Here is a 14,899-nt window from a genome sequence, read left to right as displayed (position 1 = left end):
GTGTAGGTGATATATTAAAATAACACTAAATACTACTGAAAACATTGAAAGTAAAACTGCAATTGTAATTGCATGCCAAATTGAGTGGATACCCAGAGGAAATAAGTCTGCACTACCATTAAATAACAAATAAAAAATTGTTATTGCAAATTACTTTTGAATTATTTTTGAGTATTGAATGTTCAGTCATAGAGTACATGTACAAAATAAAATTGGGGAATACAAATAAAGTCTGAGGCAGCCATAATGAGAAATGTGAAGTGGAATTTAATGCTCCTTCATTCATCCTTTCACATTAATCATTCAAGATAAGGATCTTGTAATCTCAAATTCAAACCCATTGATATCAATTGATTGATCAGCTTTTTGACACTAAGATTGATTAGAAATTATGAGCTCATAAGTTCTTGGTTGGCAGTTTGTGCTACAAAATTATTGAACTTTGAAGTCATAAACTTGAAAAATTCCTTGCCTCAAATTTTTTCATGTGAAGACAAACATTTGGGTTGATGAAGAACAAATTAACAAATCATTCCTTTCATCTTCTAATGACTTCAACAATTATGTTTCTCAGAGAGTTGAGATGCTCAAGTCTTAAATATACTCAAGAATGCTCATAAGTAGAAGCGCCATATGGTTGGGTTAGTATGCACATTTTAATAGAATAGTGCAGAGTAACCTGAATCGCAGGCGATTTGGTGATCCAACTAAGGCCAAGCGATTCACGGTGAGTCGGTGAATCGGCTTGCCAATTTTTGGCCCAAAAATCGCCAAAATCACGACTCATGGTGATTCACCAAAAATCGCCTAAAACTAGCTTGAAAAATCGGCTGCGGCAAGCATGATTTTGTAACTAAAAAACATAAAATTAAATCAATTTTTTGATGTTTTATTGTGTCTTTTCTCTTTTTTATAACCCTAAGGGGCCTTCTAATTGTTTAGTATGAGAAGAAGAGAGGAAAAGTGAGAGAGAAGAAGAGAAAAGAGAAACCACAAGGTTTTAGATAGCAAGAAAGAAGAGCATCAAGGAGATCAATAATTAGTTTGGAGAGGCCATAAGATTGCATTGGGAGCTTTAAGGAGCCAATAGCAACATTCCTCAACTCATTTGCAAGAGGTAAGTGTTGATTTTTTTTGTATATTAGTGCATTTTTCATTCTTTTGTCAATTTTTTTGTCAATTTTTTAAAGTTTTCATTTATAAATCTTAAATATCATTTAGTTTTTACATGTTTTTTTAACTAAATTGCAAGGTGCAATCTTGCAAACCCTATAATTGGTTTTTATAACAAATTGCAAACATCTATTTGGTTTTACATTGTACAATTTGCTCAAAAATAGTGTCGGGTTTTTTTATTTTTATTTTTTTTAAAAAATATTTTTATAGTTTAAGTTTGTAATAGATTTTTCTTATTGTAGCAGCGTTAGCTTTCATTTTCCATAATGTCTAAAAAAGATGAGACTTGCATCTATACTGAAGAATTTCTTGAAAGAACAAAATATCAAACAAAATGTTTCTTTTGTAAAGAAATAAACTCAGGTGGCATTTATAGATTCAAATATCATATTGCAAGCATACCTGGACATGATATTACCCCATGCAATTAACAAATTGTTGAGGTAAAAAGAAAATGTTATATGGCATTAGAGGCTTTGGACAAGAGAAGTTAAATAAGAAAAAACAACTTGAACAGTTAGGTGCTATTGGCTCCCATGCACTCGCATCCACATATGTAGGTTGCATTGGAGAGGGTTCTTTTAGGTCTCCCTTTCATCCTAGTGCTAGTGCTACTGCTAGTCCTAGTGCTTGTCCTAATGCTAGTCGTTCTTATACTGAGCCTGAGCCTATTATATTTCAGCCTAGAGTGTAGAAGTCCAGATTGGATAGTTACTTTGTTCCACACACTACTCTTGGCTCACAACCTTCGCTTGAAAGCAAGGTTAGTTTGAACAAGGAGATTTATGATTCTGCTATAAAACAAATTTGCAAGTTTTGGTACTTTTGCAACATTCCATTTATTGCAACGAGGTAATTGTTTCTTTTTTATTTTCTAAATTATTTAATATTTCTACTTGTGTAATTGTAGGTTCATATTTGATATTACATAATGATTTGTTATATAAAATTTTAATCATAATCTATTTGTGATAGGTTTCCTTATTGGCGAGGCATGATAGATGCCATAACTATTTGTGGTCCAGGCTTTAAAGCCCCTATTGAGGCTGAGTGGCTACCTCTTAGATGAAATGGTAGAGGACATGAAGTTTGAGCTAGTCGACCACTGAAAGGAATGGACCATAAAAGGTTGCACCATCATGACTGATTGTTGGACAAATAAGAGGGGAAGAACACTCCTCAATTTCCTTGTTTTCTGTGGAGGTGATTGATCATTCCACTTTCCTACATGCTAATTTAAATTTTGATTTGTTGATTGCTAATTTGTTGATGGTCCATGAATCATAATCATGATAATTAAATGTTCTGCTCTATTTCAATTTTGTAGGATCCACCATGTTCATCAAATCTATTGATGCTTCCTCTCAAGTCAAAAATGCCACAAATTTGTGTGAGGTTATTGAGGAAGTCATAGCAGAGGTGGGGGAAGAACATGTGATCAGCAAGTTATGTTGCTGCAGGTAAACCTTTAAGTTTAACAGTCTAACTTTTAACTTTTAACTTATCAAATTTTGAACTTTTCTAAGTTTCTTGACATGTGTAAATACTAAAATTCTAATTAATTTTAAAATTGCTACAGGAAAACTATTGATGGAGAGACACCCCATTATATTTTGGACTCCTTGTGTCGCACATTGCCTTGACCTCATGTTGGAGGACATTGGTAAGATTGAGGGGGTAAAATCATGTGTCGAAAGGGCAAAAAGTATATGCAAGTTTATATACAATCATACATTTGTTCTCACCACAATGAAGAAATACACAAAAGATAGGGAGCTAGCTCGTCTGGGCATCGTGAGGTTTGCCTCAAATTTCATCACTCTGAAGTCCTTGATGACATCAAGGGAAGAGTTGGGGCACATGATTGTTGGGGAGGAGTTTGTTTCTTCTTCCTATGCCAAGACCACAGTGAGTATAGATGTGGGAAATATCCTCTTTGATGAGGATGGTTTTTGGGCACCTACTCAAGAAATAATCAAGGTAAACTTTTTACTATTTAACATTTAATATTGTTATTTATTATTTAATAATTTTAATAATTTAATGATTTAGCTTTATAATTTAGTTTTGAGTCTTGACTCAATTTTTTTTTTACATTATATGCTGATCAATGAGCCCCTTGTATCTCTCCTACGAGTTGCTGATGGGAAGTAACCCTCTATAGGCTACATATATGAGGGCATGGATAAGGTCAAGGAGGCCATTAAAGCTCAGTATGCAAGAGTTTCAGAGAAGTATGGCCCCATCTGGGACATTATTGATAGGAGATGACAGAATTAGCTCTATAGGCCCATCCATGCAACTGCCTATTACCTTAATCTAGTATATTGTTTCCTTCTTAATTTCAGGGTGGATGAGGAGGTTCTTACTGACCTATACACAATCATACAGAGGTTGAGTCGTGATAGTAGTGCTGCAACTGCAACCATTGAGTTGGACAAATTCAATAATAAGGAGGGGTCACTTTTCTCTAATAGGATGGCCATAGAGGCTCACACATCATTACAGCTAGGTAAAAACAATATATTCTTAAAGTTCATTCATAATTGTTACGACTTATGCATTCTAGTTTCTGATTTTCTAATTTAGCTTTAAAGTTGTGCTTGTAAATGAGACTAATTATTTTTCTTTTCCCTCATTTCAGATAGATGGTGGCAAATGTTTGGGCAATCAACCCCAAAACTTTAGAAGATTGCCATCCCTATTTTGAGTCTGCCTAGTAGCGCTTCTTGATGTGAGCGCAGATGGTCCATGTTTGAGCATATCCACTTGAAGAGGCGAAATAGGTCGTCTGTGCAGAAGTTGAATGATCTTGTATTTGTTCATTACAACCTCCGCCTTAGGACTAGATAGAATTTGGCCAGTGACTCCTCTCCGATCCAGAGTTAGAGTGGCTCACTGAGGCTATAGGTGCAATTGTCTTCACTGAGGAAGACCATGAGTGGGTTGACTAGGTAGATATAGAGGCAGAGGCTATGGCCATGGCAAAGGAGGAGGCTAGAGCACGTTCAAGCATTGGCGCATGCACACATGCACACACAAAGCATGCCATAGGCCCTAGTGATGTTTGTGCACCATCTCACATGCGGGGGCTATGGCTCAACAATCCTCTAGGACCTACCTTAGACACTTTTGTAGAAGGTATCAAAGGCTAAGTCTGATCCTGAGGTTGCAACTAATCTTGAGGATGATGACGAGCTCGAGGCTTGAGCTAGAGCCTTGTTTTTTTAATTTTGTTTACACTTTGACTTTATAGATAGACACGTGTTTCATGATTCTTCATCATGGATCTTCATCTTACATACATTATGATTTGATGTCATTTTCATTTGGTTTTATGATTATCATTATGGATCTTTGTCTTACACACATCTATGATTTGACAACATTTATAATTCTATAATCTGTATATCCATGTCATGCCTCATTATGACCCTATGATTTTTATTTACTTAAGCTAAAATTTACATTTTAGTTTTTACATATGTGATGGATTTATCAATTAAGTTTCTTGTTTGTGTATGTTAACTTCTATTTGATGATGTTATAGTGTTTTTTAGTTATATTCAATAAAAGGTGTATGAAACAAGTTTTAAATCGTTAAAATCTTTAAATTTTAAGGGTTTTTCACTTTATCGATTCATAGCTGCAATTCAGGCGATTCACAATTCGAGTAAGCCTTGCTGATTTTGATCTAATTCCGATTTTTGGTTCTTTGGAATAGAGTACTTCTAATGATTTCAAAGATTATGTTTCTCATAGAGTACAGATGCTCGTCTTAAATATACTTTAATAATGCTCATAAGTAGAAGCGCCATATGGTTCGGTTAGTATGCACATTGTAATAGAGCAAAGTACTTCTAATGACTTCAACTATAATGTTTCTCAGAGAGTAGAGATGCTCAAGTCTTAAATATACTCCAAGAATGCTCATAAGTAGAAGTGCCATATGGTTGGGTTAGTATGCACATTGTAATAAAACATAGTACTTCTAATGACTGCATGATTGTGTTTCTTAGAGTGTAAAAGCACCATATGGTTGGGTTAGTATGCAGAATAATTTGTGTCATTGCCAAAGTAAAAACACCATTGTCATAATATTAGATTAGCACCAAAAGAAAAAAAATGTTTATGAATCAATAATCTATCTCTACTTTTCAATAAGAAAAAGGCTAGATGAAGTTTGATTATAAAATATTAATTTATAAATTAAACACCTAATGTTATGGAAATGCACACTTAATAACCTTGCTCTCACTTCTTCATCATCCTTATTTTATGATGGATTATAAATGACCAGTGTGATAAAAAAATCTCACATTATTAAGTTTGTTATGGTTTTGACATATATGAGCAATAAATTATATTACGATAATATGAAAAATGAAAGGAGACCAAAATATAACAAGTGCCACGTAGTGGCATGTTAAACATGTAGCATTTGTATATGTTAATTGATCAAATTGTAAAATAGTTATTGCATTTTATATAAAATTTAGAATTTGATTGATTAATTACCTAAGGTTAGTTAAAAATATTTTTTTGGGTAGAATTTGTAAATCTACTATAGAACAAGTTTGATTTAATTCATAAATATTTTGATAATGTGAAAAGAACATTGAAAGAGTAAAAATTATAAATTAATATTTTATAAAAACTATTATTGGTAGTTAACTATATAGTAATAGATAAAAGTAGTTAACATTAGATTTGTAAAAATTTAAAATACTAAATACTAATAAAACATAATAACTAGCCTAAAATCTAGATGAAAATAAATGAATATGGAGAGGCCTCTGCAAAAAGGGCCCTAAGACGAAATTAAATGAACCAATCATCCTTGAAGATATAGTTATAATAATAAATTATATAAATAAATTAATATACAAACTTTATAAATACTTTATTCATAAAAAAAGTTAATTATGATTGGTGGATAGACTATAAACTAATTCACTAAAAATGTGAAAGTGAATGCAATAATAGTAGCCTATGACGATAATCTATATTAGAGTTAACACATTTATAAAATATCTATATTAGAATATTTCAATTCTTGGAATTTCTTATTTTTACTTCACTAATGAAATTTATATTTTATTTTATTTCTGCTGCACATTGTTTGCTTATAATTAGCAATACGACATACCATTCACAATGGAGTATAGTTTAAATACACTTATAAAATATCATATTTCACAAACCTACAATTTGCATATAAGATTTCAATTAATTCATCCAGTTAAAAGAGAAAAATAATTTATACAAATTATAAAGTTAAAAAACTAGCGTCCATATTTTTGAAAACGTAATATAACATCAAATATATAGTAGAAGGATTGGGGTTGATGCTATCTGAGAACGTCTGGATAGATTTCTTGTTTCTTGTTTCTGGGTTAGTGGCACCCTTACTCTCTCTTTGAAAATTTTGGACTGGAGGGGTTGTGATCATTAGCCAATTAAATTTTTTGCTACTGGGGTTATTATTCTGAAGCATCCATCTTTTAAGTTCCAGTTGATGTGGCTTCATAACTACTCTCTTCATGATCTTGTATTTTGTTGGTGGAGAGATGAAGCTCCTGCATATGGTATTGTTATGTTTCCATTTTCTAAACAGCTTCAATATGTTAAAAGACAGCTTAGGATATGGAATAGACAATGTTTTGGGAACCTTCACTCGATGAAGAGGCTTGCTTAAGAACATCTCGCTGTCATAACCAGGTAGATTATAGATTGAGTTTTCTGAGGATCTTGGCAAGGCTGAATCCCTTGCTTCTAGAGTTTTGAAAGAATGGGAGCTTCAAGAGGAAATTTTTTGGAAGCAAAAGGCTAGAGTTGGTTGGCTGCAAGGAGATAGGAACACTACTTTTCTCCATAAAGCTGTCCAATCTTATCAGAATCAGAGCAATTTTTCTTCATTGGTTAATTATGAAGGTATTCAACTGTCTTCCTTATCAGCGTTCTTCTAAGAGACTACTCGGTACTTTTCTACCCTCTTGTTTGAGGACTCTCCTCCTATTGATAATGAAGAGAATATTATTTTGTCTTGTATTCCTTCCCTTATTACCCAGGAAATGAATGATTATCTCATGTGCCTGATCTCTTTGGATGAGTTGGATGATGTGGTTTTTGGCATGCCTAATGGCAAAGCTCCTACTCCTGATGGCTATCTAGTTGAATTCTTTCAAGAATTTTGTGACATCATTAATCATGATTTGTTGGAGGTGGTTAAGGAATCATATTCTAGCAAGCATGTGCTTTAGGCATTGAATTCTACCTTCTTGACTCTTATTCCAAAAAGAGAGGGGGCTAATCAACCAGAGTTTTTTAGACCTATTGCTTTATGTAATGTGGTTTACAAAGTCATTACTAAGTTGATTGCTAAGAGACTTAAAAAGTGGCTCCCCATTATTATCTCAGAAGAACAAGATGGTTTTGTTGTAGGAAGACAAATTCTAGATGAGGTGGTTATTGCTAATGAGGCTATTGACTCTATGGCTAGTTCAAGGGAGTGATCTATGTTTTTAAAGTTGGATATGGCTAAGGCCTACGATAGAGTTAAATGGAGTTTCCTAAGGAATATTCTTCTTACCTTTGGCATCAGCTTCAACTGGGTGAGTTGGATTATGAGTAGTGTTACTTCTGCCTCTTTTTTTTGTTCTTCTTAATGCTCAACCTTCCCAGCTATTTCATGCCTCTAGAGGTCTCCGCCATGGTGATCCTCTCTTTCCCTATCTTTTCATCATTATGGCTGAGGGATTGGGTAGATTCATTAAGTATCAGGTGTCCCAGAACTCTATTCAGGGGTGGCAGTGGGGTAACGATTTACCTACTCTTTCTCACCTTCAATTTGTTGATGATTCTGCTCTTGCAGGACTTGCTTAGATCAAGGAAGTTAAAGCCTTTTGATACACTTTGGATATATATTTGGCAACATTGGACCAAAAAGTTAATAAGCACAAATCTTCTATTTATTTTTTTAACACTCCCGAATCTATTCAACAAAGGATTGCTAATATCCAAGGGTTTCATATTGGGTCAATTCCTTTGACTTATTTGGATATCCCTATTGTTGTTTCTAGGGAACCATGACTCTTCTGGCAAAAATTGATTAACAAGTTTTAGGAAAAGGTAAATCATTGGACTCATAGATGGCTATTGCTGCTCGGATTTTCCTTCTTCAATTTATTATTCAAGCTCTTCCTACTTATAGAAGCATGGTTCAGGCTACTCTTGTTTACTTTCTCAAGGAGTTTGATGCTCTTTCTCAATAATTCCTTTAGAGTGGTAATTTGCGTAACTCTAAATGGATTTTGATTAGCTGGGAAATTGTTTGCATGCCTAAGAAGGAGGGTGGTCTTGGTCTTCGATTAGCTATCTTTAGTAGTCAAGTGTTGGCTACTAAACTTTATTGGCGATGGTGCTCTAGACAACATCAACTTTGGGCCGATATTATTACTTATAAATATTTTAGAGGTGCTGATCCTTGCTCTATTTTTGCACTTCCTCTTGAAGTTTGTGGCTCTATGGTCTACCATACGCTTAAGACTAGTGCTCTTTTAGTTAAGAGGGGTCTTTTCTGAACATGCAAGGGAGGCTCTGAGGCTTTGTTTTGGTCTAATGCTAGGATGGATTCTCCTCCATCTTATCCATGTACCCCCATCTTTAGACTCTTTGTGATTCTTTTCTTGCTGTTAGATGGGATAAAGTGGCTATTACAAGATTCCTTATCACTAGGTACCTATTGTTAGTTATAGATGGAAGCACTCTTCAGATTAGCCTCCTTGAGGCACAACGGTGGATCTTCAGGAGCTTTCTTAGATTTTGGCCTCTACGGCGTGTTGGTCTCTATTAGAACCATATGTTTTGGCTTGGGGAGGTACCTTGTTTGGTAAATATTATGTCTCTTCTAGATATCAGGAGATAACTAAACAATTATTAGGGGATGCTGAGGTCCCTTGGTGGAAACAAGTTTGGAATAAATTTTCTTGGTCCAAGTGCAATTTTTTCATGTGGCTAGTGGCTCACAACCACTATCTTACATGGGATAATCTTTGTAAATGCGGGTTTCAGGGCCCCTCATTTTGTGTTTTGTGTGTTAATGGGGAGGAGTCTATCTCCCATCTATTCTTCCATCGCTTCTTTTCTACTTAGTTATGGTACCTTTGGTGGAGTGCTTGGGGTTGCTCTTATTGGCATGCTTCCTCTTTGCCTAAGTTCTGAGTCCACTTGGGGAGTGCTCCCTCCAAGGCTTCTCCTCTCCATGCTTCTTAGATTGTTGGCTCATCGATCATTCTTTGGCATATCTGGCTAGAGAGGAATCAATGAATCTTTCAAGATGTCCAAATTGGTGTTATGCATCTTTGGTGGGAGATCTCACATTCACTTCAGGAAACTATTCAAGAAAAGTGTGAGCTAGATGGGGATACAGATCCATCCGATCTTGCTATATTTAATCGCGTCAATTTTCATCTTCAGGATGGGGTTGCAGCTCAATGGTATCAAAGAGTGCCCAAACAACCTCAACAATAGGGGAAGAGAAAGGTGAATAGGGAGGGGCATTGGACTCCTGATAGAGTTCTTAAAATTAACACTAATGGTTCTTCCTAGGGGAATCCAAGACCCGTTAGTATTGGGGGAGTGGCTTGTTGCAGCTTTGGTGAAGTTAAATTTTTTTTCTCAATGCATAAGGGTTACTATACTAATAATCTCATGGAGGCTCAGGAAATTTATATGCTATGGAACAATTTTGTTTGAGGGGATGAGACAAGATTGTCTTTGAGTTTGACTTCCAAGTAGTCATCAACTTGCTTACTTTGCAAGAGCTTGAGGACATTAGTTGGCAACTAGCTACTATTGTTAATTAGACTCTTCTCTTTTGTACCTCTCTTAAGTTCATTAGGTTTACTTACATTCCTTGCAAATGAAATAGAGTTGTTGATTGTTTGGCTAAATGAGCTTCTGTTCATGCACCAGGCTAGAATATTATGGATAGGGGGCAACTACCCCTTGATCTGTTATGAGAATTTGATGAATATTGTAAGAATTTGCCTTAGGGAAAAATGACGCCAAGATCAAGAAGCTCAAGCACTAACACAAGAGAGACTAATGGTGATCAAATGAGAATCTCAATAATGATCAAGATGATAATGGATATTAGATAATTGGATATGAGATGAATACACACTAGAAGTGCCTGTATATAAAGACAACTAGAATGGCTAGAAGTCACACAAGAGATAAGGATTACAACTCATCATATGTCCACCAAAGGTGGATTATCCTCCATTGAGCATAGGAGTTTTTGCGATGATGAGAGGATAAGTTTACATAGGTGTATCTCATAAAGAGATGTTGCAGACACCATGTGCTCAAATAAGTTGTTGGCTCCTGTGTTGTCAACAAGACAACTCATATGTCTATGCATATTCCTAAGTGTTTACATGACAACTAATATAAAAATGCATTATCCTAATTAAACTTAAGTGTAATAATAATTAAATATTTTACACTAACACCCCCCCTAAAGTGCAACTTAGGAGAATGCACTTAAGTTCACAAAGCTAAATGCAAGATGCAATGTGGGTCCCGACTACTAGGCCTTGTTAGGTACCCATGTATAAATGCAATGCTCTACATACAATGTTATGCAATGCAATCTCTCTGAAAATGGAGAAAGAGGGAAAACCTCCTCCAAAAAGAGAGATGAAAAAATACAAGATGCATGCAAGGATGGAGTAATCAAGACCCCCTTAGTATGACATGCATCATGCATGTACAAGCATATATCCCCCATAAGAAAAAATACATGATGGTATCCCCCATATTGAATAATCTCCTGCAAGGATGTCATGAAGACAAAAAAGTATCGAATGCCTACAAATGACATTTCTCTCTTTAGGAAGAAGATACACCAAGTATAGGTGTAAGTATACTTCCCATTGTGGATAGGAAGATGAATGAGGAATCCATATGTAGTATGCTATGGATGTTGCCTCTAAAGTCTACCCATATGTTGACAAGTCCTTGATGAATGTAGATGCCACAAGCCAATTTGGTGGATGCCCAAAAGAAGGTGGCAAACAAGGTAACATGTCCATGTATGAAAGTGAATCAAACTCCAAAGACAAGGAATCATCCTTATAGGAAGATATGGGAAGAGAAGCAATATAGCCTCCCCTTAATGATGAATGCACATCCATGAAAGAAGCTCCTTGATGACTGAAGAAGCCACAACATGAAAACTGAATGATATTCCTCCTTGTAGGAAGAAGTGGTGCCATAGGTGTAGTAGAGAATGCTCCCCAACTAGTGGGAAGAATCCTCAAAAGATATGATGTCTGAGGAAATTGGAATACAATCTCCAAAGAGTGATATGTCTCCTTTGAAGTAAAAGAGTCCTCCTCTAATTGCTAAAAAGAAGTGTCCACAATCATGTCGGTCTCAAAAGAAAGATCAAGTGGTTGAGGGTCAGAGTGTTCCCTCGCAACAAATGAAGAAGAATTCTCTTCAACAAAGAGAAGATGGATGTCATCAATAATATCTCTCACATCTTCAATATAAGACTCCACAAACGACACTACAATGTCTGGAAGGAAGTCATCCCATGAAGCTGAAATAGGAAGGTATGGTGTTTCCCACTACATTAAATTAGGAGCATCTGTGGTTGGAATTGGACCAGTAGAAGCAATAGAAGCATCAAGAGGTATGGTCTCAACTAGAGTTGTAGGTACCACAACTGGACTGACTGGAGGTATAATGTCCTTTGGTAATGGAGGGACTCGTGGATCTCCATATGCTTCCCAAAGACACATCCAAACGTCATGAGAACTACTTGCCTTACTAAGAGGAGAAAATATTCCTTACTTATACTATTATACATAAAGCAAAGAAGAAGAGAAAGGTGTCCCCAATTAGTATTAGGTGGAAATATCTTCAAATATAGATAAGGAAACACTTCCTTATGTTCCCTTAGATGATCAATCATCAAAGCACTCCATTTCTGATAGTTCCTTTTCGTCAATTTGAATCTTAAACCAAAGTGAAACTTTTGACATCACTCCATGAGATCAAATAATGTATTCACCCCCAAAATGCAAAAAAGAAATCAAAGAAGCCCCCCTAATGCATGATTTGACACTTCATATTTAGTGCGATTACAATGGCCACTTGCCAGTTTAGGGCCTGAGTGGACTTTTGATTTTGTTGGTTACAACAACAAATATGAAGCTATATCAGACTCAACAAGATAAGGCACAAGACCTCTCAAGCATCTAATTAATTACAAGTGCCAATAGGTCAAAATGTGACCAAATTTTGAAAGTATTATGTCTACTCAAAATTACTCCAAATTGATACCAGATCTAGAAAGTAGACAAAAAATATGCACTCTAAAAAAAAATAGCACCTGAATATGTGTCCAAATGAGCCCAAACTAAACTTTTGAAGTTTCAAAAATCAGGATTGGAAATTTTCAAAAAAATATAGGAACAAAGATCACAAACAACCTGCACCAATGTGTAGATCACAAAATTCTACCCCAAAACAAAAAAAATGCTTGAAAAAAGGAGTTTGTATGAGGGAGATATCGTTGTTTGAAAATCACCTCTATTATTATTTTTCTTGAATCGCTACCATCGCACTTGCAAAAATTAAATGACTCTAAATTTCACCTCAAATGTCCAATTTTGATGAAACAAAAGTCGATTTGGGGTTTTTTGACCTTCTGAATATGATGCCAATATCTGATTTGCACTAGCAAGCTCCAATCTTGACTTGAAAAAAAAATCTCTCGTATGGCTATATAATGAAGCTCCTATGGCTCTGATACCATGTAAGAATTTGGTATAGGTCTGATACCATGTAAGAATTTGCCTTAGGGAAAAATGATGCCAAGATCAAGAAGCTCAAGTACTAGCACAAAAGAGACTAATGATGATAAAATGAGAATCTCAATAATGATCAAGATGATAATGGATATTAGATAATTAGATATGAGATGAATACACACTAGAAGTGCCTGTATATAAAGACAACTAGAATGACTAGAAGTCACACAAGAGATAAGGATTACAACTTAGCACATGTCCACCAAAGGTGGATTATCCTCCATTGAGCATAGGAGTTTGTGTGATGATGAGAGGATAAGTTTACATAGGTGTACCTCATAAAGAGATGTTGTAGACACCATGTGCTCAAATAAGTTGTTAACTCCTGTATTGTCAACAAGACAACTCATACGTCTATGCATATTCCTAAGTGTCTACATGAAAACTAATATAAAAATGCATTATCCTAACTAAACATAAGTAAAATGTAATAATAATTAATTATTTACACTAACAAACTTGTTAATTAGGACAAAGTTCCTTGTTGATCTCTCCTTGTAATCCTTTCTATCTTAATAAAATTTTACCCCTCTTTTTCCAAATATATAAAAAATTTAATTGGTCAACTACAACTCATTCAGTAAGTGCTAATAATACAAAGATTTAACCTCATTCTTCAATGTGAGTTACATCCACTCTAGAAGCAACTATCCACTTATTTTATTATCTAGTAAGATCAAATAACAATTTGATTATTTTTTCACAACACAACCAATAATTGATCAAGCAATTTTTGAGATAGTTTAAAAAGTTGGTTAACAAATGCTCATTGAATTTATTATTGCAACCAAAGGATCTAACAATGATTTATGCTCAAGCTCCTACTCTGACTGCATTTCAAAATGTTGTTGTTCCCGCTCATCGTTACACAACTTCTATTGAAGCTGTCTTTCCTGCTACTGCGTTGCCAACGACCACCGTTCTTGGGAAGTCTTCTGCCCCTGCTGCTCCTTCTAGTGGTGGCTCTTTGGGGTTGTCTCAAACGTTTCCAAGGTCTTCCCAAAAGACCCTCTTAGGGTCTTTGGTAGATAAGGGAAGGTCAACAATTTCATATGCGAATGTGGCTACTTTTGAGGCAGGTATCTATGGTCTTGCCTCTACTAGGAGAGGGGGATCTCGTCCTTCGGTGTTACTTGTCTTTGTAAGTAGCCCCATTGTGGTTAATCTTGATTCAGATACTATGGATGAGATTTTCAAAATTGCAGAGGATTTATCTTCTACTACTGCTATTTTTTGTTTTAGGGGTTTCTAGCCCTGTCTTCCTGATTTACATGCTTGGATTTCCAAACATTAAGAACCCATCATAATTGATACAATTCAGATTTACCCTATGGCAAGGGATTTTTTTATTTTGAAATTTAGAAATATTGCAGATAGGAACACCATTTTGTGTAACTATTATTTCTCTTGGGAGGAGCAGTTTCCCCTGATGGCCAAACCTTAGTATCGGGGGTTTGATCCTCTCATTGAATCCTTTAATAAAATACCCTTATGGGTAAGATTGTCAAATCTTCCCCTTCATCTTTGGTTGGATTCAGTCACGGAGTCTATGGGCGAGGCCATTGGGGATTTCCAAATGGTTGATATAAATTCTTTTGATATTTTCAAGACAACATATGCTTGTATTCTTCTGGAGGTGGATGTTTCTAAGGGTCTCCTTAAACATATTACTCTGGCTTCTCAAAATGGTTCTTGGACCGAGAATCTTGATTATGAGGGTGTTCCATTTAGATGTAGGAAATGTCATAAGACTGGCCATCTTGTTGTGCAGTGTTAATTTGATAAGGTTGATCGAAGAAATCACCTTCTTGGTGGTTGGGGGTTTTAGACCATCA

The 14,899-nt window shown here is 35.3% G+C and overlaps 1 long non-coding RNA gene across 2 annotated transcripts; it reads left to right on the top strand.

Annotated features, from left to right (window-relative positions):
• The first annotated feature begins 1,141 nt into the window (after window positions 1-1,141).
• On the top strand, window positions 1,142-4,541 carry LOC149533480 (uncharacterized). Of its 2 annotated transcripts, XR_016356655.1 has the most exons (5): window positions 1,142-2,379; window positions 2,504-2,636; window positions 2,756-3,156; window positions 3,525-3,688; window positions 3,821-4,541. It is a non-coding gene; the product is annotated as an uncharacterized LOC149533480 (long non-coding RNA). The 2 variants fall into 2 exon arrangements; XR_016356654.1 differs by lacking the exons at window positions 1,142-2,379; window positions 2,504-2,636 and adding an exon at window positions 3,341-3,410 and having other exon boundaries at window positions 2,945-3,156.
• Window positions 4,542-14,899: the final 10,358 nt, after the last annotated feature.

This window comes from Cupressus sempervirens, chromosome 10 (assembly GCF_028749045.1).
Source record: "Cupressus sempervirens isolate cs-2001-9-10 chromosome 10, ASM2874904v1, whole genome shotgun sequence".
NCBI lineage: Eukaryota > Viridiplantae > Streptophyta > Pinopsida > Cupressales > Cupressaceae > Cupressus > Cupressus sempervirens.
This window is presented reverse-complemented; position numbering and strand designations above follow the sequence as displayed.